Source organism: Chiloscyllium plagiosum, unplaced genomic scaffold (assembly GCF_037043375.1).
Source record: "Chiloscyllium plagiosum isolate Xiang-an unplaced genomic scaffold, Cpla_swu_hap1 HiC_scaffold_35, whole genome shotgun sequence".
Taxonomy (NCBI): domain Eukaryota; kingdom Metazoa; phylum Chordata; class Chondrichthyes; order Orectolobiformes; family Hemiscylliidae; genus Chiloscyllium; species Chiloscyllium plagiosum.
In genome coordinates this window covers 53843383-53870654 of record NW_028270173.1, presented here as the reverse complement: position 1 = coordinate 53870654, position 27272 = coordinate 53843383, and the positions used below count along the sequence as shown (strand labels likewise).

General features: G+C 50.2%; 1 pseudogene across 1 annotated transcript in view; it reads left to right on the top strand.

Annotated features, from left to right (window-relative positions):
* Nucleotides 1-7522: 7522 nt before the first annotated feature.
* Nucleotides 7523-27272, top strand: part of LOC148140908 (class I histocompatibility antigen, F10 alpha chain-like) — a 205817-nt pseudogene continuing 186067 nt past the window's right edge. Inside the window, exons 1-2 of the transcript XR_015752987.1 lie at nt 7523-7541; nt 7602-7862. The product of XR_015752987.1 is annotated as a class I histocompatibility antigen, F10 alpha chain-like (transcript). The remainder of the gene's footprint in view (nt 7542-7601; nt 7863-27272) is intronic.

Sequence of the window (27272 nt, the reverse complement as noted above, 5' to 3'; positions counted from 1 at the left end):
GCTCGTGTGCACAAATCATTCCGAGAGTTTTTCTCCAACAGCTTCAGATTGGTTTCACAGGTGGGTGAAACATTGAGGGCCGAAGGGCCTGTACTGTGCCTTAATGTTCTCTGCTCTACGTATGTAAATATAGTCTTGTGTGAATAAGAAATGTTTTTGGTTTGTTTTTGGATCCAGTGCTTGTTTGTTTTCCCCAAGTGATACAGAATAGAACGGCTTCAGTGCCTTCATTTATATGGTTAGAGTCATAGAGATGTACAGCATGGAAACAGACCCTTCGGTCCAACCCGTCCATGCCGACCAGATATCCCAACCCAATCTAGTCCCACCTGCCAGCACCCGGCCCATAACCCTCCAAACCCTTCCTATTCATAGACCCATCTAAATGCCTTTTAAATGTTGCAATTGTACCAGCCTCTACCACAGTCTCTGGCAGCTCATTCCACACACTCTGTGGGAAAACATTGTACCTTAGGTCTCTTTTATATCTTTCCCCTCTCACCCTAAACCTATGCCCTCTACTTCTGGACTCCCCGACCCCAGGGAAGAGACTTTGTCTATTTATCCTATCCGTGCCTCTCATAATTTTATAAACCTCTATAAGGTCACCCCTCAGCCTCTTACACTCCATGGAAAATAGCTCCAGCCTGTTCAGCCTCTCTGTAGCTCAAACCCTCCAACTCTGGCAACATCCTTGTAAATCTTTTCTGAACCCTTTCAAGTTTCACGACATCTTTGCGATAGGAAGGAGACCAGAATTGCACACAATATTCCAACAGTGGCCTAACCAATGCCCTGTATATAATACTTTTTATCGAGATATTATATGTATATTATGAATAGAGTTTATGTTTGAAAACTTAAAAGCATTCTCATCTGCACATTTGGTCACCTCCTCGGCGTGACTTCCCTCTGACAAAGCCATTAGAACTATCCCTGATCAAACCTTTCCTCTCCCAGTGGTGAGAAATTCTCTCCTGCAGAATTGGCTGCAATGGTTCCCTTCCAAAGATGTTCACCTCACTGGCTGATAGTGTCATGGTCCATCTCTACTACTTCTCTTGTCAAGTGGAACCACCTCAGCTATTGGTGACTGGGTGATCACTCAGCAGAATATCTTTGTTCAGTCTGCAAGTGTCACTCTGACACTCTGCAAGTGTAATTCTACCCCACGCTCTCACACTGCCATACCTGTCAGTGCACTGTTCATGTGAAGTTCAAGTTCAGATCAAGGATCAGCTCCTCATCTTCCAATCAGAAACCAATCATTTGGAATCAAAATTCAGTGCAACAGTCTCAGTCTATAAGCTCTGCTTCCTGAATCCTCTGTGTGGGGCTGGAATGACCAAATGATTCACTCTACACCCAGGAGTCCACTTCCAGCAACAAAGAGTTTATTGAAATTACCCCAAGGGGAGGAAACCCTCTGAAAATCCAGAGAGCACTTCCCCGAACAAAGGAAACATATATTTTCACACCTTTGTTTCATACTGCCTTTAACATTTACAAACTAATCACATTTTAATTAATTGCGTACATTTCCAATGAAGCGAGTGATCTGACTGCATGGCGAGATGTGGACAGGATTGTGGTCAGCTTTTAGCCCTCCAAGGTCTCATGATGTTTCCCAGACTCTCTCATCTCCCTTAGTAGGGTTTTTCCCAATGGCCACTGTATTCAAATACATTCCTGCCCAGATATTTACCAGCTGCCCCGTGTTAAATGACAGTTCATTGGATAGTCACCTATTTTACATTCCTTATTACAGGAAACACAAAAGCATATTGCTTTTTTACAAATTGTTATAATGTCAGTTCCAACAAAGTTAGATGGTCACATCTTATGTTAGAATTCTTTAGCTAACAAGTTGTGAGCAGTTTCTTCCTCACCATGCTTACTAGACTCCATGTTTATTCGGCTTTACAGAAACTATTCTTGATGAACAAAGTTGAGAATCACACAACACCAGGTTGTAGTCCGACAGGTTTATTTAGAAGTAGTGGCTTTCAGAGTGCTCCTCCTTCATCAGGTAGCTGTGGAGCAGAATCATAAGAAACAGAAATTATAGCAAAATATCTGTGTCATGCAAATAAAACGATAGGTTGAACAAATCTGGATTGCTGTTAAGTCTTTCATCTTTTAGAATGGGCTGCAGGTTTCGGGCCACATCATATTCTTGATGGAGCAACACCACCACCTACTGGCTTACATGGGGGCTCCACGGGCTTGTTCTTCTCCTGCATTACCGGCTATGGGCAATTGGTGGTGCTATTGTCCGTTTCCAAACCCACACCGTGGATTGACTGAACTTTTTTCAAGCCATTGCATTGTCATCGTTGATTTTGAAGTTATCTCTCGAAATGCAATTTGTCAAATAAGGAACTTCCCTAATCTACAGGCATAACCCTGAACTTCCAGTCACATGGTTTTAATTGCCCCAACCTCACTTCAACTTCTCTGTTCTACACTTTTCCGATGAATACTTACAATAGTTTGAGAGACAGCAACACCCCATCTTTCGATTTACAACCTTCCAGACTCAACATCAAATTCAACAATTTTACTGCCAAATTGCTGACACCATTGTTTTTGGGTGATGTGTTTTGGCGATGTTTCTGTGATTCCTATCAACATGCCATGGAAATGCACCTTTACATGTCCCACTGCTATTTCCTTCTGTCTTGCTCTCACCATCACTTTGCCATTTCGCCTTCCGCCCTCTGCTCTGTCTTTCTTCTGCATTGCCTCCTGTTCTTATCGCTCCACCGCATTTTTTCCTGCGGCTCCACAAACATAGAATCTGCAACATCTTTGGCCTTTTCCCAGTTCTGGCTAAAGTTCACAGGCCTGAAACGCTAAGTTTAGTTCTTTCTCCGCAGATGCTGAGTATTTACAGCGCGTTTGTTTGTTTATTTCAGTTTTCCAGCGTGCACAATGTTTTGATTTTGTGCCAGTGCCATCCATTGGATGTGATCGACGCTGAATGAATGCCGCAGTTCCGTTTGTCGCCAGGAGGTGGCAGACCTGTACCATCAGCGTCACCTGCGGGATAATTTTTTGTTTGCAGTACCACACACGGCCAGCAGGTGGAAATATTGCACCAATAATTCACCGACTGGGACAAAATTGTTGAAGTACATTCAATGTGACAGAAGGCAGAGAGGGGGAAACTGTCTAGAAATACTTCCCCTTAAAATTCAATGGTGTTACCGTCCCTGAATCCGCCAGGACCAACATCCTTGGGGTTACCATTGCCCAGAAACACCACTGGACTCAGCACATAAACACAGTGGCTACAAGAACAGGTCAGAGACTCGGAATACTGCGGTGAGTAACTCACCTCCTGACTCTCCAAAACCTGTCCATTACCTACAAGGCACAAGCCAGGAGTGTGATGGAGTATTCCCCTCTTACCTGGATGGGTGCAGCTCCAACAACACTCAAGGAGCTTGACACCATGTGGGACAACTGACACCACATCCACTCCCTCCACCATCAATGCTCAGGAGCAGCGTGTGTACCATCGACAAGATACTCTGCAGAAATTCCCCAAAGATCCTCAGACAGCACCTTCCAAACCCATCAGGCCACTTCCATCAGGAAGGAGATGGGGAGCAGATATACAGAATATACATATACAAGCCATTCACCATCCTGATTTGGAAGTATATCACTGTTCCATCACTGTCACTGGGGGAACATTCTGGAATTCCCACCCTCAGGGCACTCACCCATTTGGATGATGTTTTGATCTCTCTGCCCTTGCTCTCCCTGCCCATAAATTCTGTTTCCTGTGCTTCCCTCTCACTTCACCTGACCAAGGGCTGATGCTCCAAACACCAGTGATTCCGAATGAACCGATTGGACTCTAACCTGGTGTCATGGGAATTCTGACAGTAACCTGGGACACACCCGGTCTATCACTAACCTGGGTCAGTAACCTGGGACACACCCGGTCTATCACTAACCTGGGTCAGTAACCTGGGACACACCCGGCCTATCACTAACCTGGGACACACCTGGTCTATTGCTAACCTGGGTCAGTAACCTGGGACCCACCTGGTCTATCACTAACCTAGGTCAGTAACCTGGGACACACCCGGTCTATCACTAACCTGGGTCAGTAACCTGGGGCCCTGGATTAATTATGGTTCTGCCCAAACCATTGTCTCCCTGACCTTTGACCTGGAACAGTAACCGAGGAGACAGCAGGTTTATCTCAGAGAAAATTAAAGTGGAATAAAGTCAATGTGAACATAAGGAAACGATGACTCGGACAACTCACACATCCCAGGACAGGTGAAACAAAGACACACACGAGACTCCTGAGCGACACGGCACTCTAACCAGAACTCCATCAATAAACACATCCATTTCGATCCTATCGACCTTCCCGTGAATACAAGAACCGGAAATGACATCACCCACCTTATAAACAGAGAGACAGGACATCCCACCGGGGCTTCACCGGGGACTCTCACTGACCATGTTACTGCATATGCTGACGAAACATCTGAAAACAAGCCTTCCAGCTCAGTGAGCTAACTTACAGACTTATCATCAACCTGAGCTACAAATCTTCTCAAAAACCGCTAGGATGCTGAAGTGTTCCTTTTTGCCAGAGAACATCTGGAGAGAGATATTGAGGAGAAACTCCTGCCCAGGGAACACCTGGAGTGAGGAATTCAGGATAACCCAGGGGCAGGTCTGTGGTTTATCACCATAACCAGGGAAGGTGTGGGGTGAGTGAATCCGGATTGAAATGAAGAAAAACTGGAATATTTTGGGATGATGAAGTGTGAGACCGTGGGGGACAGTCACTGTGTGAACAGTCTCTGTCAAACAGGGGGATGGACAATCCCGAGCAGGATCCTCACTGTCCTTCACTGAGCTTTTTAATCAGCCCTTTATACATGGCCAGTAGGATGTTGGTGTCTGAGATAACCCGGCCTATTCAACCATGAGGGCATCACAGCTGAGCCTGGGCTGGGTTAAACATGGAGTATCCTTCTCCTCCCCGCAGGGTTTACAAGACTTTAGACCAGGAATGATGAAGCTGTTTGGCTTCTCCCAATCGATGTGAAAATTAAAATTGTCCATTGGAACCATTTCCCATTTGCTTGGAGCTTCTCTGATCTCGGGGTTTCTCCATCCTGCTGTCAGGAGACCTGGACACAAATCCCATCAGAGTCTCCCAGACTGTGCTGCCTTCAATGTGTAAAAGATCAGGCTGGCTGTATAACAGGCGGCTGGTCAAACATCCCCCATTTCAAACTCTCCCCAAGAGATTCACATTCACCCCAGACACAGAGAGAGAGAGAGAGAGAGAGAATGGAAAGCTGAATTCTGTACTTACCGGGAGAGACCCGGGAAAAACACAGGGAGATGGAGAGAAGGATCAGCAACATTCTGGGAATCCACTCTCCCTATTCCATTGAGAATTAAACACTTTGAAACTGATTGGAAAAACAAATGAAAGGAATAGCTGCTTTGCACAAAGTCTGATCTTTTTGATGAACTGATGTTGGAGGAACAGAGAGGGAAGGATGGGTTTCCACTCGGAACAATATCCAGGGAAAGGCCAGAAACACTGACATGGGACAGTTAGCAGGACATCCAATCCCTGACTGATTCCGAATCAGGCTGGGAGTTACACTGACAGGGGGAGAGTGAGGGGAGGGAGTCACACTGACAGGGGGAGAGTGAGGGGAGGGAGTCACACTGACAGGGGGAGAGTGAGGGGAGGGAGTCACACTGATGGGGGAGAGTGAGGGGAGGGAGTCAGACTGATGGGGGAGAGTGAGGGGAGGGAGTCACACTGACAGGGGAGAGTGAGGGGAGGGAGTCAGACTGACAGGGGGAGAGTGAGGGGAGGGAGTCACACTGACAGGGGAGAGTGAGGGGAGGGAGTCACACTGACGGGGGAGAGTGAGGGGAGGGAGTCAGACTGACAGGGGGAGAGTGAGGGGAGGGAGTCACACTGACAGGGGAGAGTGAGGGGAGGGAGTCACACTGACAGGGAGAGAGTGAGGGGAGGGAGTCACATTGATGGGGGAGAGTGAGGGGACGGAGACACACTGACAGGGGGAGAGTGAGGGGAGGGAGTCACACTGACAGGGAGAGAGTGAGGTGAGGGAGACACACTGACAGGGGAGAGGGAGGGGAGGGAGTCACATTGTCAGGGGGAGAGTGAGGGGAGGGAGTCACACTGATAGGGGAAAGTGAGGGGAGGGAGTCACACTGACAGGGAGAGAGTGAGGTGAGGGAGACACACTGACAAGGGGAGAGGGAGGGGAGGGATTCACACTGACAGGGGGAGAGTGAGGTGAGGGAGATACACTGACAGGGGGAAAGTGAGGGGAGGGAGGCTCACTGACAGGATCAGTGCTGGGTCCACAGCTTTTCATCATTAATATAAATGAGTTGGATGTGAACATAGGAAATATATTTAGTAAATTTACAGATGACACCAAAATTGGAGGTGTAGTGGACAGTAAAGAAGGTTACCTCAGATTGCAATGGAATCTGGACCAGATGGGCCAATGGGCTGAGAAGTGGCAGATGAAATTTAATTCAGATAAAGTTGAGGTGTTGAATTTTGGGAAAGCAAATCTTAGCAGGACTTATACACTTTATGGTAAGGTCTTAGGGAGTGTTGCTGAACAAAGAGACCTTGGAGTGCAGGTTCATAGCTTCTTGAAAGTGGAGTCGCAGGTCGATAGGTTAGTGATGGCGTTTGGTATGCTTTCCTTTATTGGTCAGAGTATTGAGCACAGGAGTTGGGAGGTCATGTTGCAACTGGACAGGACATTGGTTCGGCCATTTTCAGAAGATTGTGTGCAATTCTGGTCTCCTTCCTTTCAGAAGGATGTTGTGAAACTTGAATGATTTACAAGGATGTTGCCAGGATTGGAGGATTTGAGCTACAGGGAGAGGCTGAACAGGCTGGGACTGTTTTCCCTGGAGCGTCGGAGGCTGAGGGGTGATCTTATCGAGGTTTATAAAATCATGTGGGACATGGATAGGATAAATAGGCAAAGTATTTTCCCTGGGATGGAGGAGCCAGAACTAGAGGGCATAGTTTTAAGGTGAGAGGCAAAAGATATAAAAGAGACCTAAGGGGCAACTTTTTCACACAGAGGGTGGTGCGTGTATGGAATGAGCTGCCAGAGGATATGGTGGAGGCTGGTACAATTGCAACATTTAAAAGGCACCTGGATGGGTATATGACTAGGAATGGTTTATAGAGGGATATGGGTCAAGTGCTGGCAAATGGGATGAGATTAGTTTGGGATATCTGGTCAGCACGGACAGCTTGGACTGACAGGTCTGTTTCCGTGTTGGACATCTCTATGACTGACTCTAAGTGTCTAAGTGACTCTGATTCCTTGTTTATTCCCTGTTCTGAGAGGCTGCTGCAACTAATTCTGACCCAGTTGAATCTGGCTCTGTTTATAATATCAGACAGGACTCTGACAGTGGGATGATGTGGTGAATTATTGGTGCTTGTCACTGTCACGGTATGGATGGGACTTCACTTTGTACTGAGAGGAATGTGAATAAGTGTTTGTTAAATTGTCCCTTTAATTTTTGTTTTCCAGACACTAACTCATTGACTGTGATCGACACAGCAATTTCAGGCACTGAAGATTTTCCTGTTGTAACATAGGTTGCCATGGTGAATGGAGTCAGAGTTAATTATCATGTCAGTAATATTCAATAAACACTGGTCAGGCAGCAATTCATGGCAGAATCTTTCAATCAGTCAGACTGGAAGGAAATCACAGCGTTTGGGAACAATCATTCAAACTTCACAAAGAAATATCTGTGTACAATAAAGAAGAGCATGAACCAGACACGTGGCCAGAGAATTGATTCAGAAACTCCCCCTGGTCTGTCCGGTGTTCCCAGTCCCATAGCCAGACTCCACACTGGAATGCCATGAGTTATGGACACAGGGCAAGTTCTTCTGTTCCCTCTCCTTTTCCTGAAGAAGATATTTGGAAAGTTGTGATGCACTGAGGAAGGTCAGGAGTTGGGTTTGGGAGTGGGCACCTGGTTGGATGGTTAAGATTCTCCAGGAATGAGCAGCTTGTTGGACAACTCCTGTCATCCCACTGGGTCTCAGTGTCTATTCATAAAGAAAAGCTGGGAATGGGAAATCGATCTTAACTAGGATTACGGAATGGGCAGTGTGGATCCAGGAGGCAGTGTGAACAGGGAATAGAAATCTCTGTAGGAAGTGTTTCTGAGAGATAAGGAATGGGAGATGATCAAGGACAGAGTCAGTCCCTCATGGATAGAGAAGGTGAGGAGAATCGATCGGCAGAAATGAATGTGCCTGAGTGTTTGCTGGGAGACACTCACAGGGGGAGTGGTGAATGTCTGGAATTCCCTATCCCAGAGATTTACAGAGGCTAGAATACTGAAAACATTTAAAAAGTGGAGGGAGATAGGTTTTTGAAATAGTAGGTAGCTGAGGGTGATGAGGAGTTGAGACCTGAGACAGATCAGCTATGACCTTGTAACTGACAGGCCAGGCTTAAGAAGGGGCTAAACGGCTTCCTGCTGCTCCGATTTCTCATATTCCCATGAAATCAGGTCAAAATCCCTGTTCCCCTTCGGGCCTTGTCATTGATGTAGAGCACCATCAGCCAGACTGATGGAGTGCAGCTCTGTGTATATTATTGGCTGCCACTGAGTATGTACGAGCCCAGAGTCTCCATGGCAACTGCTAAACTCTCCATGGAGACAATCAGACACACGGTATGCAGAGCCAGCCCAGAAAAACTAACATCGATGGACTCTTCTAACCTTCAATCCAATGTCTCTGAACAAACCTGCCGCTGCTACTATGCCTGTACAGTTTAGTGAAATCATGACTGGCCAGTCACCTGCTCCCTGGGACTGAGCAGGCTCTCAGTCTGACCATCCTCCAAATGCCAGGGGCCTGGGCTGTTTCTTCCACAACCCACTGCAGAAACGTGCCAGAAATGTGCTCACCAGAATGTGGGGCTGTGTTAACGGGAGAAAGAGATCCTACTGCAGTGAATGTTACTCACCTGGTGGGCAGTGGGAGAGGGGGTTCAGTTGGTGCACCCTCTGAGGGTGTAGTGATGCCTCCCCAGCAGTGGAGGAGGAGCTGACGCACGGAGGGGTTTGCCTCTTTGGGTGGTGGCTGTGTGGCTGCTGCCTGTAAAAGGGAAGAGTGGGCATTCATTGTCCAATAGGTTTGTGTATATTAAGATGTTGACAGCGGTGGTAATGGATGTACAGAGCAGTCCAGCTTCATGTAGCTCACTGGGTCACCAAGACATGCAGCTATCAGTATTTCCACATGAATGGTTACACTCCTCTCCAGCAATGTCGAGGGTCTTCTCCACTTTGGGACTAAGGAGTCAAACGGTGGTGAGCTGTCTCTCCCACCTTGGTTCAGTCAGCCTGAAGGTATGAGAAATTCTCCAGCAATGTGACAAAGGGAGGGAACACCAACTTAATATTTCCAATCTGATGTGACTCTTTTTTGGAACTCAGCATTCGGAACTGAATTACAAAGATGAGCCACACTGAACTCAAAATGTTCAGTCTGTGTTTCTGTCCCCACAGATGTTGCTTGACCTGCTGAGTTTCTCCAGCACTTTCTGCTTTTATTTCAGATCTTCAGCAGCTGCAGTGTTTTGCTTTGGTTTGAGGCAAAGGGAGGGATTGAGTCAGATGACAATGGATGGAGGAGCAGTTCATGACAATGCAAGAGCAGGAGAGGTGGTGAAATGTCCCCAGTGAGGGAGTAAGAAACACAGAGGGCAGGTAGGGTTAGTCATTTAGGAGGATGACGTGGGTGAGAGTCATTGAGAGGTGATGCTATGAATAATGGTGACAGTTGTAAACCATGAGTCTTTTGAGCTTCCTGTGCAGTGGAAGAGTGAGAGTGATTATGGAGAAGCAGAGTGAAGGTGGTGACACTTACACCAGCAGAGTAAAGAGTATCAGCAACTTTCTTCCAGCACTGCTGTGCCTTTATATGATTGCACAAAGTGGAACTGACTTGGGCGATTGCATTAATCCAGGCTTCCAGGATCTGGGGGCAAGGCCTCCTTTGTCAGTCAGCAGGATACATCACTGCCCTCCTCGCTACTGTCTCGTCCCCCAGCAAAGGATTCTGGGTAATCCAAGATGGAGGACGGGAAAAGTTTCTGGCTGTTCGAGCTGCCCCTGTTTTTGAAGTATTTTAGGTGCTGGAGGTGATTTCCTCGAATTCCAGGAGCAGCAATTACTGTTTTATATGCTGTTGCATTGTTTTGGAACTTTGGGGAAAAAAAGTCAAAACAACAGCAGTTTTAAAAGGGAGAAGAACAGACAAAGGAAGCACATGGTGAGGACAGTGCAGGAGAGAGAGGGAGAGAGAACCTGCACAGTTACTGCCTTTGCTGTATTTGAATTCATGTCTTGCTGGACATCGGAGTGCTTCTGGGAAAATTAACAAACAGTGAATTTCACAACTAATCTTGGAGGAACCTGTTAGCTGCCAGAGGATGTGGTGGAGGCTGGTACAATTGCAACATTTAAGAGGCATTTGGATGGGTCTGTGAATAGGAAGGGTTTGGAGGGATATGGGCCGGGTGCTGGTAGGTGGGACTAGTTTGGGTTGGGCTATCTGGTCGGCATGGACGGGTTGGACCGAAGGGTCAGTTTCTGTGCTGTACATCTCTATGACTCTATAACTCCAGGTCCCTGTCAATGAAGCTTCACATCCTCATTGGAACAGAACAGTGAGAGGGCAGTCTCAGGCTTCGAGTTTTAGAAGTGTTGGGGAACTGGATGTTAAACATGACTCCAGCATCGAAGCAACTCAAGGCCCCTGTGCAGTGGTAATTATCGCTGGTAAGGTACGAACACCCAAAAGGCCATCAAACTGTTAATTAATGAACAGCAAAGTATAGAATTGTGCAACACAAGTCACCATGGGTCATGATGGGAAATTCATCAAGAAACTTCCTGAAATCTATACATAGCTTAAAAACGAGAAGCTTCAGCCCCATAACCTGTTCTTGATCATCTCCACTTCCTTATCTCTGAGGTATTTACTTTAGAGATCCCCGTCTCTTTTCATATTTCCTCCTGGATTCATATCGTCCATTCTGTAATACTGGAGAATATTGATCTCCCCCCTTTATGTATGAATGGACACTGAGACCCCGTGAGATGACAGAATTCCCCAACAATTCTCCTGGAGGATCACAACCACCTTACTGGATTCTTACTTGCACAATCTCAAATCTGTCCCCAGGGGACATGGTGGTAACATGGTACTGTCACGAGATTTGTAATCCTGAGGTTTAGGTTAATGTTCAGGGGACACATGTTCAACTTAAACACAGCAGCTGGTGGAATTTAAACTCCAAGAATAAATCTGGATTCTGAAGCTAAACTCGGCTGTGGTGACCATAGCAATTGTCATTGTTTTAAAAACCTATCTTTTCAGAAAGGAAATGGCCATCCACACCCAGAGTAGCCAAAATATGATTCCTGACTGACCTTCTTAATGGTCCTCAAACTATCCAGTTGGAATAGTCAGGGATGGACAGCAAATGCTGCCTTATATGCAGAATGTCTAATGAGATGCAAATCTCCTGATCTTCATTTCCAGTGATGATAATTCTGAAAGATTTAACATCATTATTGGGAAGGATAAGGCTGGTCCTCAGGTGAAAGGGCTAAACTGGGGAAAGGATAATCCCAAACATATTTGGCAGGAATTGGGGAAATTAGATTGCAGGGGACTGTTTGATGGTAAATCCACATCTGACACGTGGGAAGACTTTTTAAGGCCAGTTAATGAGAATTCAGGACCAGCCTGTTCCTGTGAGGATGAAAAATAAGGATAACGAGATTTGGGAATCCTGGATGATAAGAAATATTGAAAGATTAGTTAAAAATGAGAAGCAAAGCACATTTATGTTTAAGAAACTGAAATCAGACAAAGCAGTTGAGAAGATAAAGGAAGTATGAAAGTATTTAAATAAGGAATTAGGAGCAATAAAAGGGGCCATGAGGTGTCCTTGTCAATCAGGATTTAGGATAATCCCAAAGCATTTTAGACAAATATTAGAAAGTGACAACTATGGAAAGGGCAGTGTAGGGGTTAATGGGGTGGGTCATGTACAGAGAGCCCAGTGTGGGGGTTAATGGGGTGGGTCATGTACAGAGAGCCCATTGTGGGGGTTAATGGGGTGAGCTTAAAAATGTGTTGCTGGAAAAGCACAGCAGATCAGGCAGCATCAAAGGAGCAAGAGAATCGATGTTTCAGGCATAAGCCCTTCTTCAGGCTTATGCCCGAAATGTCGATTCTCCTGCTCCTTGGATGCTGCCTGACCTGCTGCGCTTTTCCAGTGACACATTTTTAAGCTCTGATCTCCAGCATCTGCAGTCCTCACTTTCTCCTAGTTAATGCGGTGAGTCATGTAAGAGAGCCCACTGTGAGGGTTAATGCAGTGGGTCATGTACAGAAAGCCCAGGGAGGGGGTTAATGGGGTGAGTCATGTACAGGGAGCCCAGCGTGGGGGTTAATGGAGTGGGTCATGTAGAGGGAGCCCATGTGAGGGTTAATGGAGTGAGTCATGTACAGGGAGCCCAGCGTGGGGGTTAATGGAGTGGGTCATGCAGAGGGAGCCCAGTGTGGGGGTTAATGGAGCGGGTCATGTACAGGGAGACTAGTGTGAGAGTTAATGGAGTGGGTCATGTACAGGGAGCCCAGTGTGGCGTTTAATGGAGTGGGTCATGTACAGAAAGCCCAGTGAGGGGGTTAATCAGGTGAGTCATGTACAGGGAGCCCAGCGTGGGGGTTAATGGAGTGAGTCATGTACAGGGAGCCCAGCGTGGGGGTTAATGGAGTGGGTCATGTAGAGGAATCCCAGTGTGAGGGTTAATGGAGTGAGTCATGTACAGGGAGCGCAGCGTGGGGGTTAATGGAGTGGGTCATGTACAGAGAGCCCAGTGTGGGGGTTAATGGGGTGGATCATGTACAGAGAGCCCAGTGTAGGGGTTCATGGAGTGGGTCATCTACAGGGAGCCCAATGTGGGGGTTAATGGAGTGGGTCATGTACAGAGAGTACACTGTGGGGGTTAATGGAGTGAGTCATTTACGGAGAGCCCAGTGTGGGGGTTAATGGGGTGAGTCATGTGCAGGGAGGCCAGTGTGGGGGCTATTGGAGTGGGTCATGTACAAAGAGTCCAGTGTGAGGGTTAAAAGAGTGGGTCACGTACGGAGAGCCCAGTGTGGGGGCTATTGGAGTGGGTCATGAACAAAGAGTCCAGTGTGAGGGTTAATAGAGTGGGTCACGTACGGAGAGCCCAGTGTGGGGGCTATTGGAGTGGGTCATGAACAAAGAGTCCAGTGTGAGGGTGAATAGAGTGGGTCACGGACAGAAAGCCCAGTGTGGAGTTTATGGAGTGGGTCATGTACAGAGAGCACAGTGTGGGGGTTAATGGGATGGGTCATGTATAGACAGCCAATTGTGGGGTTAATGGAGTTGGTCATGTACACAGAGCCCATGTGAGGGTTAATTGAGTGGGTCATGTACAGGGAGCCCAGCGTTGGTGTTAATGGAGTGGGTCATGTAAAGGGAGCCCAGTGTGAGGGTTAATGGAGTGAGTCATGTACAGAGAGCCCAGTGTGAGGGTTAATGGAGTGAGTCATGTACAGAGAGCCCAGTGTGAGGGTTAATGGAGTGAGTCATCTACAGGGAGCCCAGTGTGAGGGTTAATGGGTGGGTCATGTGCAGGGAGCCCAGTGTGAGGGTTAATGGAGTGGAAAGTGAGGACTGCAGATGCTGGAGATCAGAGCTGAAAATGTGTTGCTGGAAAAGCGCAGCAGGTCAGGCAGCATCCAAGGAACAGGAGAATCGACGTTTTAGGCATGAGCCATTCTTCAGGAATGGAGGGGTCATGTACAGAGAGCCCAGTGAGAGAGTTAATGGGATGGGTTATGTACAGGGAGCCCAGTGTGGTGATTAATGGAGTGGGTCATGTACACAAAGCCCAGTGTGGGGGTTAATGGGGTGGCTCATGTACAGGGAGCCCAGCGTGGGGATCACTGGAGTGGGTCATGTACAGGGAGCCCAGTGTGAGGGTTAATGGAGTGGGTCATGTAGAGGGAGCCCAGTGTGGGGGTTAATGGAGCGGGTCATGGACAGAGAGCCTAATGTGGGGGTTAATGGAGTGGGTCATGTACTGAGAGCCCAGTGTGGGGGTTAATGGAGTGGGTCATGTACAGAGAGCCCAGTGTGAGGGTTAATGGGGTGGGTCATGTACAGGGAGCCCAGTGTGGGGGTTAATGGTGTTGGTTAGATCTTAAGATCAGCCAAAATAGGATCAGAAGGAGGTCATTCGGTTCCTCCTGCAATCAATAGGATCATGGCTGGTCTGACAATCTTCACGTTAAATTTGTGGCCTTTTTCACATGACCCTCAATCTCATCCTGATGAAGAAACTATCTCAGCCTGAAATATCCACAAGGACTCTGCCCCACAGCTGTCTGTAGCAAGGAGTTTCAAACACACCCAACCCTCTGAGAAAAGAAATGTCTCCTTAATTTAGATTGGAACCCCTTTCATTCTGAGGCAATGCCTTTTGAGTCCTCAGCTCTCTCTTGAGGGAAACTTTCTTTCAGCATTTATGATGTGAAGCTCCTTAAGAATGCTACATGCGACCATGAGATCACCTCTCATTCCTCGAAACTGCAGGGAGAAGAGTCCCAACCTGGTTAAGCTTTTCTCATAAAACAATCCTTCCATACCAGGGATCATCCTAGCAAACCTTCCCCGACCTGCCTCCAAATCAGTGATATCTTTCCTTAAATAAGTGAACCGAAACTGCTTACCCCGCTTCAGTGGTCCCACAGCACTATGTACAGATGCATTTAGACCTCTCAACTCTTCGACTCCAAGCCCCTTGAAACATTGGCCAGTGTTCCATTACCTTCCTGATTACCTGCTGTTCCTGTGTGCTCGCTTTCTGTGTTTCATGCACAAGGATCCCTAAGCATTCTGCAGTTTTTCTCCATTTAACTGATATTCTGATATTTTGTCCCCCTTCCAAAATGAATACGTTCACGTATTCCCACGTTGTAATTCTTTTGTCCACTTATTTATTATTTTGATATTTCTCCATCAAGTCTATATCGCAAACCTTTCATTTAATGTTCATGGGAGTTAATGGTTGTGTACAGAGCCCAGTCTAGGGGTTAATAGAGTCGGTCATACAGAGAGGCCAGTCTTGGGGTGTTAATGGATGAGAAATGAATCATCTCAAACTACCTCCATGTGAGCTGATTGCAGTTCACTGCTTTATTCATCAAGAGGCTCTGTCCACACAGACCCTACTGCTGAGCACCATCATGTCAAAAGCAGCATTAAGCTTTAACCTTATTAAAAGTGGACATTTAAACAGCCATCAGTTTAAAGAGTTGCCAAAAGCCTTGGAATCAGAGTTCAGTGAGTTAATGTACTTTTATGAAGAGAAATGACTCCTCCACAGTGGGAGGACGAGGCTGGTGTGATTTCACAAACTGAGGGGCAAAGTGAATATTTTCATGAAGACAAAGGAAAAAGCTGTTTCTGTGCTGAGTGAGAGCAAGTGGCTGTGACACTGGGCAGTACTTGCCTGACCTCAGTGTCACACTGCAAGCTCCTAATCATCCTCATGTTTCTCCTCTTTCAATGTGAAATCACACCAGGGGACTGTGCAGTGGGTATAAGGCTCATTCAGTGTCCTGCAGCAGTCGCCTCACAGTGTGTGCACTGATATCTATGGGATACCCGAGCATCTGCATTCCCTTGACAGGGCATTCTCTGTGACTGGTACCACAAGAGTTGGTGGAATGGACAGCTGCTGCCCACCAGCAGCCAGGCCCAGCACACCCACCGGAATATAACCGAGGGTTGTGGGGTTTAGTGAAAAAGGGCACAGTTCTGAGAACATCTCAGCACCACTCCCCAGCCCCTCTGCCAGAACCCTTCCAGTGCTGTCTTTTCCAGTGACAGTGGCTGTTCCGACACAATGCAGAGACTCCAGTCTGAGGTAGGTGCCCTCTCGGTCCCTGCAGGATAATGCCAGCCACCCTGTTCCTCAATCCCTTACAGCACGGGAGGTGAGCAACCTGCCTGCAGCTTCTCTGTTGCACATTATAGGGGGAGAAGCAGCTTCATAGGAACATGTGCAGTTACAGGGCACTATCTCACCAAAAGAATTAAAGGGGTCACTGTGCTTTCATTTCATATCACTTTGTTCACATCCCAATTCAGCACATTGTAAGTCCACATCACTATTTCCAAAAAAGTGTGGTCTGCCTTTGTACATTGACATATTCAATGAGAATATGTACATAATTAATGAGCTTTTCACCAGTGGCACATGACGTCCAGCTCTCATTGACACCATCAGGAGCAAGGCTGTGCCCATTGCAAGCCTGGGAGCGGAAAGCTGTCAGTTTGGAACTCCAGATAATTGGAAATGAGCAGGAGGAAGTCATTTGGTCCCTCGAACCTGTTCCACCATTTAATAAGACCATGACTGATCAGAATGGAACCTTGAATACATATTCCTGCTCACCCTGACAACATTTCACCCTCTTGCTGAACAAGAACCTATCAACATCTGCTTGACTCCTTATTTGAAGATGTTCTGTTGCTGCTCTAGGCATGTTCTCCTGCAAGCCTCATTGAACCCGGGTTGATGATCTGGTTTGGTGGCATTGGTAGAGTGTGATATATTTTAGGCCACAAAATTGCAGATTGCTATGGAGTGTGATTCTGCTGCTGCTATTGGCTTACAGCACCTCGGGGTGCCCGGACTTGAGATTCTAAATCTGTGTAATCTAACCCATTCTGTATGGTGCTGGTGAAACTAAACAGAACTACTTGTAAGGCAAGCATATATGTAGCAAGCAATATATACAGCTCAAAAAATCCACAACCAACAGATTAGATCTAAGCTGCCATATCCAGTCCTGATGGCAGTGACTAATTCAGCAACTCACTGGCGGAGGAGACTGCACAAATATCCCATTGTCAATGCTGGGGGAGGCCAGCACATTAGCTGCTGCCTCCAATGCCTTTGGCGATGCTGGGCAGACAATCAATTTCCTTCCTTATTTTACACTTTGATAAGTTTTGACCTTACTCATGAGACTATTTAGTGATTCAAGGATGTGGATGTCATGGGCAAAGTATGTATTTATTGTTCATCATAACTGATCTTAATTGAGTGACCATTTCAGAGGACAATTCAGAGTCAACCATATCTGTGTGTATCTGTAATCGTATACACGACAGGCTGGGTGAGGATGGCAGATTTCATTCCTCAAAGAACAGTAAAGATTGAAGATATCTTTTTCCCACAATTGGCATTCGCAGTAATTTATCACCATTCTGATACCAATTTTCAATAGCAGTTTTTATTAATTGAATTTAAATTCCATCAGTTAAATCCTGTCAGTTTTTAGTCTATATCCCAGAGAAGTACCCTGGGCTTCTGAGCAATTAGTCCAATGATATTAGCACTTCACCAGTATCTCCAAAAACAGGCTAAAAACATTACTATCCAGGTCGTAATGCTGATTACCGATTGGAGAGACCCCAAAATGAATGGACAGTTGGAAGTATAACTATTTACTACATCACATTTTCAGCATCTTTCTGGGGTTTGGAAGATGATTAGTGTGCCCATGGTCATCACAGCTGCTTTCATCATTGTTTATGTGTTCGAAGACCGTGTGCTCTCTTCCCAGTGGAACAGCCCAGACCCTCTTTAATCTCTAAGAAAGAAAACCCCCAGGTTTGTTGTCAGACAGATGTCAGACAGGTCTCAGTTTCACCTTAACTTTGTCATACCTTAAACACACAGTCCCAAACAGTTGTAAAGTTATAACTCTGATGATAAATGGGACTGGCAATCCGTGAGAATAGCATGTGGTGGGATATCCCATGCAGGGATATTGTAGAATTACCTCGGGCATACAGCACATGAACAGCCCAGTGAATGCAGCGAGTTCAGACCAGTATTTGTGCTCCACTTGAGTCTGTCTGGAGATCCCTTCTCATCATGTTTGGTCAATATAGCCCTCTATTCGCTTCTTCTTTCGATTGTCTTTTAACTTCCCGCTCAGTGCATCTGTGCTGCAACTACTCCCTGTGGAAGGGAGTTCCTTATTCCTGCCACTATCTGGGTGAGGAATTCCCTGTCAGATACCTTGGTGATTAGGGAATATTGACATCCTCTTATATTTCTTTTCCCCAAAGTGGAAGTGTTTTTCTCAAGATCTACTTCATCAAACATTTTCATAATTTTAAAGACCTCTATTAGATCAACCCTCAGCTCTTTTCAATAGTAAACAAACACAGCTTGGTCTTCCTTGCCTGATTTGCACATCCATGTGAATCTAGTATTGTCCTTGTAAACTGTCTCTGCAAACTCTCCATCCATTTCACAGAATCCTTCCAGTGTGGAAGCAGGCCATTCAGTCCATCAAGTCCACACCAACTCTCTGAAGGGTACCTCAGCCAGACTCACCTCCCCCCATCCAACCCTATCACCCTGCATTTCCCAGGGCTAATCCACTGACCTTGCACACTATGGGCAATTTATCATGGCCAATCCACTTAAACTGCATACCTTTGGTCTGTGGGAAGAAACCACAGCCAGCCCACACAGACACAGGGAGAAAGTGCAAACTGCCAACAGACAGTCACCCAAGGTGGAATTGAGTGCTCTGGTACTGTGAGGCAGCAGTGCTAACCACTGCACCACCATGCCACCCCAGTGCTATTTCATAACGTAGTGACCAGGACTCTCAGGCATGACCACATTTCTTACTGGTTTTTCATAACTTCTCTAATTGCCAATTCTATGCCTCTACAAACATTCCACAGGGCTTGGTTTGTTTTTGTCATGATTTTAATACTGTCAAAGAATGTAGTGGTTTACCTATTGCCTGATATCACTTTGCTGCACAACACAAGTTAGATTCTTCATTTCAAATAATGTGTGGCTTCTTTATTTTAGTCACCAAAATGCAATATGATGTGAGCCAAGAACAAAGCTCTTGAATATAGCAATGCATCATAGTCGACCATCACATTTCTGTCTATTACTGCAAGCATCTATAGGAGCAGCTTGGAAATACAAGTCTCCTGCTATGGGGGGAGTAAGTGTGATAGTCCCCCAGTGTAGGTGCTGCCTTCAGATGTGAACGCACTTGGACATCTGTATGTCTGCTGAAGCCTAGCGGCCTGGGGAATTGCTTCCAGCCTGGATCCAAGATCTGCCCTGGTTCCTGCTGCTCACCATGGAGACCATCTCCCATCATGCTCTCTTGGTCATTGTGGGCAGGATTCCACCAGCCACTTGTGTCCAATATCAAAATCTATCGACCTCCCTGAGCAGGAGCTGGTAATCTTGGCAGCCCCTCCAAGCTATTCCTCACTTTGTCTCCTTTGTTACATTCTGCCTATTTATTTATTTAAATATAAATATGGCGACATAAAGCTTTCAGCTTCAGTTAGTCTCACATTAAACAGATGCTTGCTTACATATACAAACCTATGCTCTTGAGCTCAACAATGCCTGATGTTGATGAGTTTGTGGCTGGTATAGAATCATACTAGAAAATTGCCCAATAGCAGGACAATCCACCCCAGACACTTACTGCCCCATCAGTCCACTCTCAGTCCTCAGTAAAGTGACTGAAGGTGTCATCAAGCAGCACCCACTCAGTAATAACCTGCTCAGTGACGCCCAGTTTGGGCTCTGCCAGGGCCACTCAGCTCCTGACCTCAATACAGCCTTGGTTCAAACATGGTCAAAAGAGTTGAATTCCAGAGGGGAGGTGGGAATGACAGCCCCTGACATCAAGGTCACATGTGTGATATCAAGTAGTCCCAGCAAAACTGGAATCCATGGTTATGAGGGAAAAATCTCTCTGGTGATTGGAGTTATAACAGGCACAATAGAAGGTGATCTGGTTAATGGAGGTCAGTCATCTCATTCCAGAATATCTCTGCAGGAGTTCCTCAGGGTAGTGTCCATCTTCACATGCTTTATCAATGACCTTCCCTTCATTATAAGGTCAGAAGTGGGGATGTTTGCTGATGATTACACAATATTCAGTCCAATTCATGACTCCTCAGATACTGAAATCATCTATGTTCAAATGCAACAAGACCTGGGCAATATCAGGCTTGGACTGACAAGTGGAAAGTCAAGATTAGAATGGTGCTGGAAAAGCACAGCAGGTCAGGCAGCATCCGAGGAGTAGGAAAATCCATGTTTTGTGCAAAAGCCCTTTGTCAGGAATGACAAATGGAAAGTAACATTCATGCAACACAAGTGCCAAGCAATGACCATCTCCAAGAAGAGACAATCTAACCTCCACCCTTTGACTTTCAATGGCATTATCAACACTGAATTCTCTCTATCAACATCCTGGGAGTTATCATTGATCAGAAACTGAACTGGACACGCCACATAAATACAGTGTCTGCAAGAGCAGATCAGAGGCTCGGGATACCGCAGTGAATAACTCATGTCCTGATTCGCCAAGGCCTGTCCGTAATCTACAAGGCACAGGTCAGGAGTACGATGGAGTACTTCCCTCGTGCCTGGAGCTCCAACAACATTGAAGAAGCTTGACACCAGCCAGGACAAAGCAGCCTGTTCGATTGGCATTACAGCAAAGGGATCGTGATCAATTGGGCCAATGGGCTGAGGAGGAGCAGACGGAGTTTAATTTGGATGAAAGCAAAGTATTGTATTTTGGTAAAACAGACATGGGCAGGACTTGTACAGTTAATGACAGGGCCTTGGGTAATGCTGCTGAATAGAGAGACTGAGGGGCTCAGGTACATAGTTCTTTGAGAGATGTGTCACCGTAGACAGAGTGGTTAAGAAGCTGGGTAACACACTTGCCTTCATTGCTCAGACTATCGAGTATGGGAGTTGGGATGTCATGTTGAGGTTGTACAGGACATTGGTAAGGACATTTTGGAGTACTGTGTCCAGTTATGGTCACTCTGCTTCAGGAAGGATATTATTAAGTTGCAGAGGGTTCAGAAAATGATTTATCAGGAAGTTTCCAGGAGAGGAGGGTTTGAATTATAAGGATAGGCTGGATAGGCTGGGATGTCTTTTCACTGGAGCGTCGGAAGGTAAAGGGAGACCTTATAAAGGTTTATAAAATCATGAGGAACATAGATAATGTGAATAGCCTTAGATGGGCGTGTTCAAAAGTAGGCGCATATTTTAAGGTGAGAGGAGGAAGATTTATAAGGGACATGAAGGGCAACTTTTTCACACAATGCAGGGTTTATGTGTGGACTGAGCTTCCAGAGGAAGTGGTAAATGCAGGTGCAGTTACAGCCTTGAAGAGACATTTGGACAGGTACATGAATGGGAAAGGTTTGGAGGGCTACAGGCCAAATGCAGGCAAGTGGGACTAGTTTAGTTTGAGAAACTTGGTTGGCATGGCAGAGCTGGATGGAAGGGTCATTTTCCATGCTATCTCACTGTCTGACTCTCTGTGACCACTTTCGTCACGAAGGGTAAGGGCAGCTGATACATGGGAAATCCCACCACTTGCAAGTTCCTCTCCAACCCACTCACCATCCTGATTTGGAAATATTTCAATGTTTCTTCAGTCTCACTGGGTCAAAATCCCAGAGTTCCCTCCCTAACAGTATTGTGGGTCAAAGGAAGCAGGTGAACTACACATGGGCAATAAATACTGACCCAGCCAGTGATACCCGTCTACCACGAGTGAATACAAAAGGCAGTGCATCACAGTTAACCATCACATGTTCATCTATTACTGTGTGTACAGCGACAGGAACAGTTTGGAAATGCAAGCCACCTGCTGACGGAGGGTTACGTTCCCAGTCTCTCAGCATAGATGCAGGCTTCAGATATGAAATCATTTAGTCACATGAAATAATTCAGAGCCCAGCAACCTGGGCAATCTCTTAGAATAGAATAGAATATCCTTTATTGTCACGTGTACTCCAATACAGAACTACACAATACAGTGTAAAGCTTTTAACAGCTGCCTTTAATAATGCCATCTTTATGTTTGAGCGCGGGTGTCTCTGGAGAAGGAGCACGCGGTGTCTACCAACACCCTGAGGTTTTCAGGGAGAGCTGGGTGCCACGGGGAGTGGAGTGCTTTATTTGCCCCTCCAACTCAATTTTGATTTAATTCCTGCCCCCCACTTCACTTTTTTTGATCATGCAGCATTGCCGTCTGAGAAGGGCACTACGTGTCATTGGCCACTTGGGCGTTTTCTCCCTTCCTGGTGGTGGGAATTGAAAGAAGATTTGTATACCTGTTGTATCTCACCGTGTCTCACACCCGCACACACACACACACACACCCACACACCCACACCCGCACACACACACACACACCCACACACCCACACCCGCACACACAAACACATACACACACACACACCCGCACACACACACACACACACACACACCCACACACCCACACCCGCACACACACACACACACACAGACACACACACACAGACACACACACACACACACCATGGGTGCTGGGGGGAATACAGGCTCTACCGCTGTTAGGCAGTGGGGTGGGGGAAATGAAAAAAAGGAAAAAAAAGATAGTGCCAGCTTCGGTACAAGTATCGAGGTACAAATCTTACACAGTAAAACAACATAGTGCAGCTACAGAGTAAAATGGAACGTAAGTGAGCAGTGAACAGTGGGGAAGGACAGAATTATGAGAAATGGCCAGAAGAGCTGAAGTTCCAGTCCATGCCCACAGGCCCCACAACACGAGGTCATGCTGCCTCCATGTGCCGGACTCCATCCAGGACTCACTGCATCAGCGCTCCAGGGATTGCCCATTCGCTCCGCTCCATCCCGGGATACGGCCCGTGCTCACTCCATCCCGGGATACGGCCCGTGCTCACTCCGTCCCGGGACACGGCCCGTGCTCACTCTGTCCCGGGACACGGCCCGTGCTCACTCCGTCCCGGGACACGGCCCGTACTCACTCCGTCCCGGGACACGGCCCGTGCTCACTCCGTCCCGGGACACGGCCCGTGCTCACACCGTCCCGGGACACGGCCCGTGCTCACACCGTCCCGGGACACGGCCCGTGCTCACACCCCCCCGGGACACGGCCCGTGCTCACTCCGTCCCGGGATACAGCCCGTGCTCACACCATCCCGGGACACGGCCCGTACTCACTCCGTCCCGGGACACGGCCCGTGCTCACTCCGTCCCAGGATACGGCCCGTACTCACTCCGTCCCGGGACACGGCCCGTACTCACTCCGTCCCGGGACACGGCCCGTACTCACTCATCCCGGGACACGGCCCGTGCTCACTCATCCCGGGACACGGCCCGTACTCACTCATCCCGGGACACGGCCCGTGCTCACTCATCCCGGGACACGGCCCGTACTCACTCTGTCCTGGGACACGGCCCGTACTCACTCTGTCCTGGGACACGGCCCGTGCTCACTCATCCCGGGACACGGCCCGTACTCACTCATCCCGGGACACGGCCCGTACTCACTCCGTCCCGGGACACGGCCCGTACTCACTCCGTCCCGGGACACGGCCCTTACTCACTCATCCCGGGACAAGGCCCGTACTCACTCCATCCCGGGACACGGTCCGTGCTCACTCCGTCCCGGGACACGGCCCGTGCTCACTCCATCCCGGGACACGGCCCGTGCTCACTCCGTCCCGGGACACGGCCCGTACTCACTCATCCCGGGACACGGCCCGTGCTCACTCCATCCCGGGACACGGCCCGTGCTCACTCCGTCCCGGGACACGGCCCGTGCTCACTCATCCCGGGACACGGCCCGTACTCACTCCGTCCCGGGACACGGCCCGTACTCACTCCATCCCGGAACACGGCCCGTGCTCACTCCGTCCCGGGATACGGCCCGTGCTCACTCCATCCCGGAACACGGCCCGTGCTCACTCCGTCCCGGGACACGGCCCGTGCTCACTCATCCCGGGACACGGCCCGTGCTCACTCCGTCCCGGGATACGGCCCGTGCTCACTCCATCCCGGAACACGGCCCGTGCTCACTCCGTCCCGGGACACGGCCCGTACTCACTCCGTCCCGGGACACGGCCCGTGCTCACTCCTTCCCGGGATACAGCCCGTGCTCACTCCGTCCCGGGACACGGCCCGTGCTCACTCCATCCCGGGACACGGCCCGTGCTCACTCCGTCCCGGGATACGGCCCGTGCTCACTCCATCCCGGAACACGGCCCGTGCTCACTCCGTCCCGGGACACGGCCCGTGCTCACTCATCCCGCGACACGGCCCGTACTCACTCTGTCCCGGGATACAGCCCGTGCTCACTCCGTCCCGGGACACGGCCCGTGCTCACTCCGTCCCGGGACACGGCCCGTACTCACTCTGTCCCGGGACACGGCCCGTGCTCACTCCGTCCCGGGACACGGCCCGTGCTCACTCCATCCCGGGACACGGCCCGTACTCACTCCGTCCCGGGACACGGCCCGTGCTCACTCATCCCGGGACACGGCCCGTACTCACTCATCCCGGGACACGGCCCGTACTCACTCCATCCCGGGACACGGCCCGTGCTCACTCATCCCGGGACACGGCCCGTACTCACTCTGTCCTGGGACACGGCCCGTGCTCACTCTGTCCCGGGACACGGCCCGTACTCACTCCGTCCCGGGACACGGCCCGTGCTCACTCCGTCCCGGGATACGGCCCGTACTCACTCCGACCCGGGACACGACCCGTACTCACTCCCCCCCGGGACACGGCCCGTACTCACTCCGTCCCGGGACACGGCCCGTGCTCACTCCGTCCCGGGACACGGCCCGTACTCACTCCGTCCCGGGACACGGCCCGTGCTCACTCCTTCCCGGGATACAGCCCGTGCTCACTCCGTCCCGGGACACGGCCCGTGCTCACTCCGTCCCGGGACACGGCCCGTGCTCACTCCATCCCGGGACACGGCCCGTACTCACTCCGTCCCGGGACACGGCCCGTACTCACTCCGTCCCGGGACACGGCCCATGCTCACTCCGTCCCGGGACACGGCCCGTGTTCACTCCGTCCCGGGACACGGCCCGTGCTCACTCCGTCCCGGGACACGGCCCGTGCTCACTCCCCCCCGGGACACGGCCCGTGCTCACTCCGTCCCGGGACACGGCCCGTACTCACTCCCCCCTGGGACACGGCCCGTACTCACTCCCCCCCGGGACACGGCCCGTACTCACTCCGTCCCGGGACACGGCCCGTACTCACTCCGTCCCGGGACACGGCCCGTACTCACTCCCCCCCGGGACACGGCCCGTGCTCACTCCATCCCGGGACACGGCCCGTGCTCACTCCGTCCCGGGAAACAGTCCGTACTCACTCCGTCCCGGGACACGGCCCGTACTCACTCTGTCCCGGGACACGGCCGTACTCACTCCATCCCGGGACTCGGCCCGTACTCACTCCGTCCCGGGACACGGCCCGTACTCACTCCGTCCCGGGACATGGCCCGTGCTCACTCCGTCCCGGGACACGGTCCGTGCTCACTCCCCCCCGGGACACGGCCCGTACTCACTCCGTCCCGACACACGGCCCGTGCTCACTCCCCCCCGGGACACGGCCCGTGCTCACTCCGTCCCGGGACACGGCCCGTGCTCACTCCATCGCGGGACACGGCCCGTGCTCACTCCGTCCCGGGACACGGCCCGTACTCACTCCCCCCCGGGACACGGCCCGTACTCACTCCATCCCGGGACACGGCCTGTGCTCACTCCCCCCCGGGACACGGCCCGTACTCACTCCATCCCGGGACACGGCCTGTGCTCACTCCCCCCCGGGACACGGCCCGTGCTCACTCCGTCCCGGGACACGGCCCGTACTCACTCCGTCCCGGGACACGGCCCGTGCTCACTGCCCCCCGGGACACGGCCCGTGCTCACTCCCCCCCGGGACACGGCCCGTACTCACTCCATCCCGGGACACGGCCCGTACTCACTCCGTCCCGGGACACGGCCCGTACTCACTCCCCCCCGGGACACGGCCCGTGCTCACTCCTTCCCGGGATACAGCCCGTGCTCACTCCGTCCCGGGACACGGCCCATGCTCACTCCGTCCCGGGACACGGCCCGTACTCACTCCCCCCCGGGACACGGCCCGTGCTCACTCCTTCCCGGGATACAGCCCGTGCTCACTCCGTCCCGGGACACGGCCCATGCTCACTCCGTCCCGGGACACGGCCCGTGCTCACTCCGTCCCGGGACACGGCCCGTGCTCACTCCATCCCGGGACACGGCCCGTGCTCACTCCGTCCGGGGACACGGCCCGTGCTCACTCCATCCCGGGACACGGCCCGTGCTCACTCCGTCCCGGGACACGGCCCGTGCTCACTCCGTCCCGGGACACGGCCCGTGCTCACTCCCCCCCGGGACACAGCCCGTGCTCACTCCGTCCCGGGACACGGCCCGTGCTCAGTCCGTCCCGGAACACGGCCCGTGCTCACTCCGTCCCGGGACATGGCCCGTGCTCACTCCGTCCCGGGACACGGCCCGTACTCACTCCCCCCCGGGACACGGCCCGTACTCACTCCCCCCCGGAACACGGCCCGTGCTCACTCCGTCCCGGGACACGGCCCGTACTCACTCCATCCCGGGACACGGCCCGTACTCACTCCATCCCGGGACACGGCCCGTACTCACTCAGTCCCGGGACACGGCCCGTACTCACTCCATCCCGGGACACTGCCCGTGCTCACTCCGTCCCGGGACACTGCCCGTGCTCACTCCGTCCCGGGACACGGCCCGTACTCACTCCGTCCCGGGACACGGCCCGTGCTCACTCCATCCCGGGACACGGCCCGTGCTCACTCCGTCCCGGGATGCGTCCCGTGCTCACTCCGTCCCGGGACACGGCCCGTGCTCACTCTGTCCCGGGACACGGCCCGTGCTCACTCCGTCCCGGGACACGGCCTGCCTGTTTCCTGCCTTGAATCCATGATCTGATTGGTGCCTATGGCTCAGCCAGGAGGGCATCTCCCATCATGCTCTCTTGGTGACTGTGGGTGGGGTTTCATCAGCCACTTGCGGCCAATATCAGAATCTAGTGATCCCCTCGAACAGAATGTATAAATCCTGGTCTTGGAACCCAGGGCCAGCCCTCCCCTCCGAATACTCCTCATCTCTGAATGGTATTGAAATACAAACATGGTCACATAAAGATTT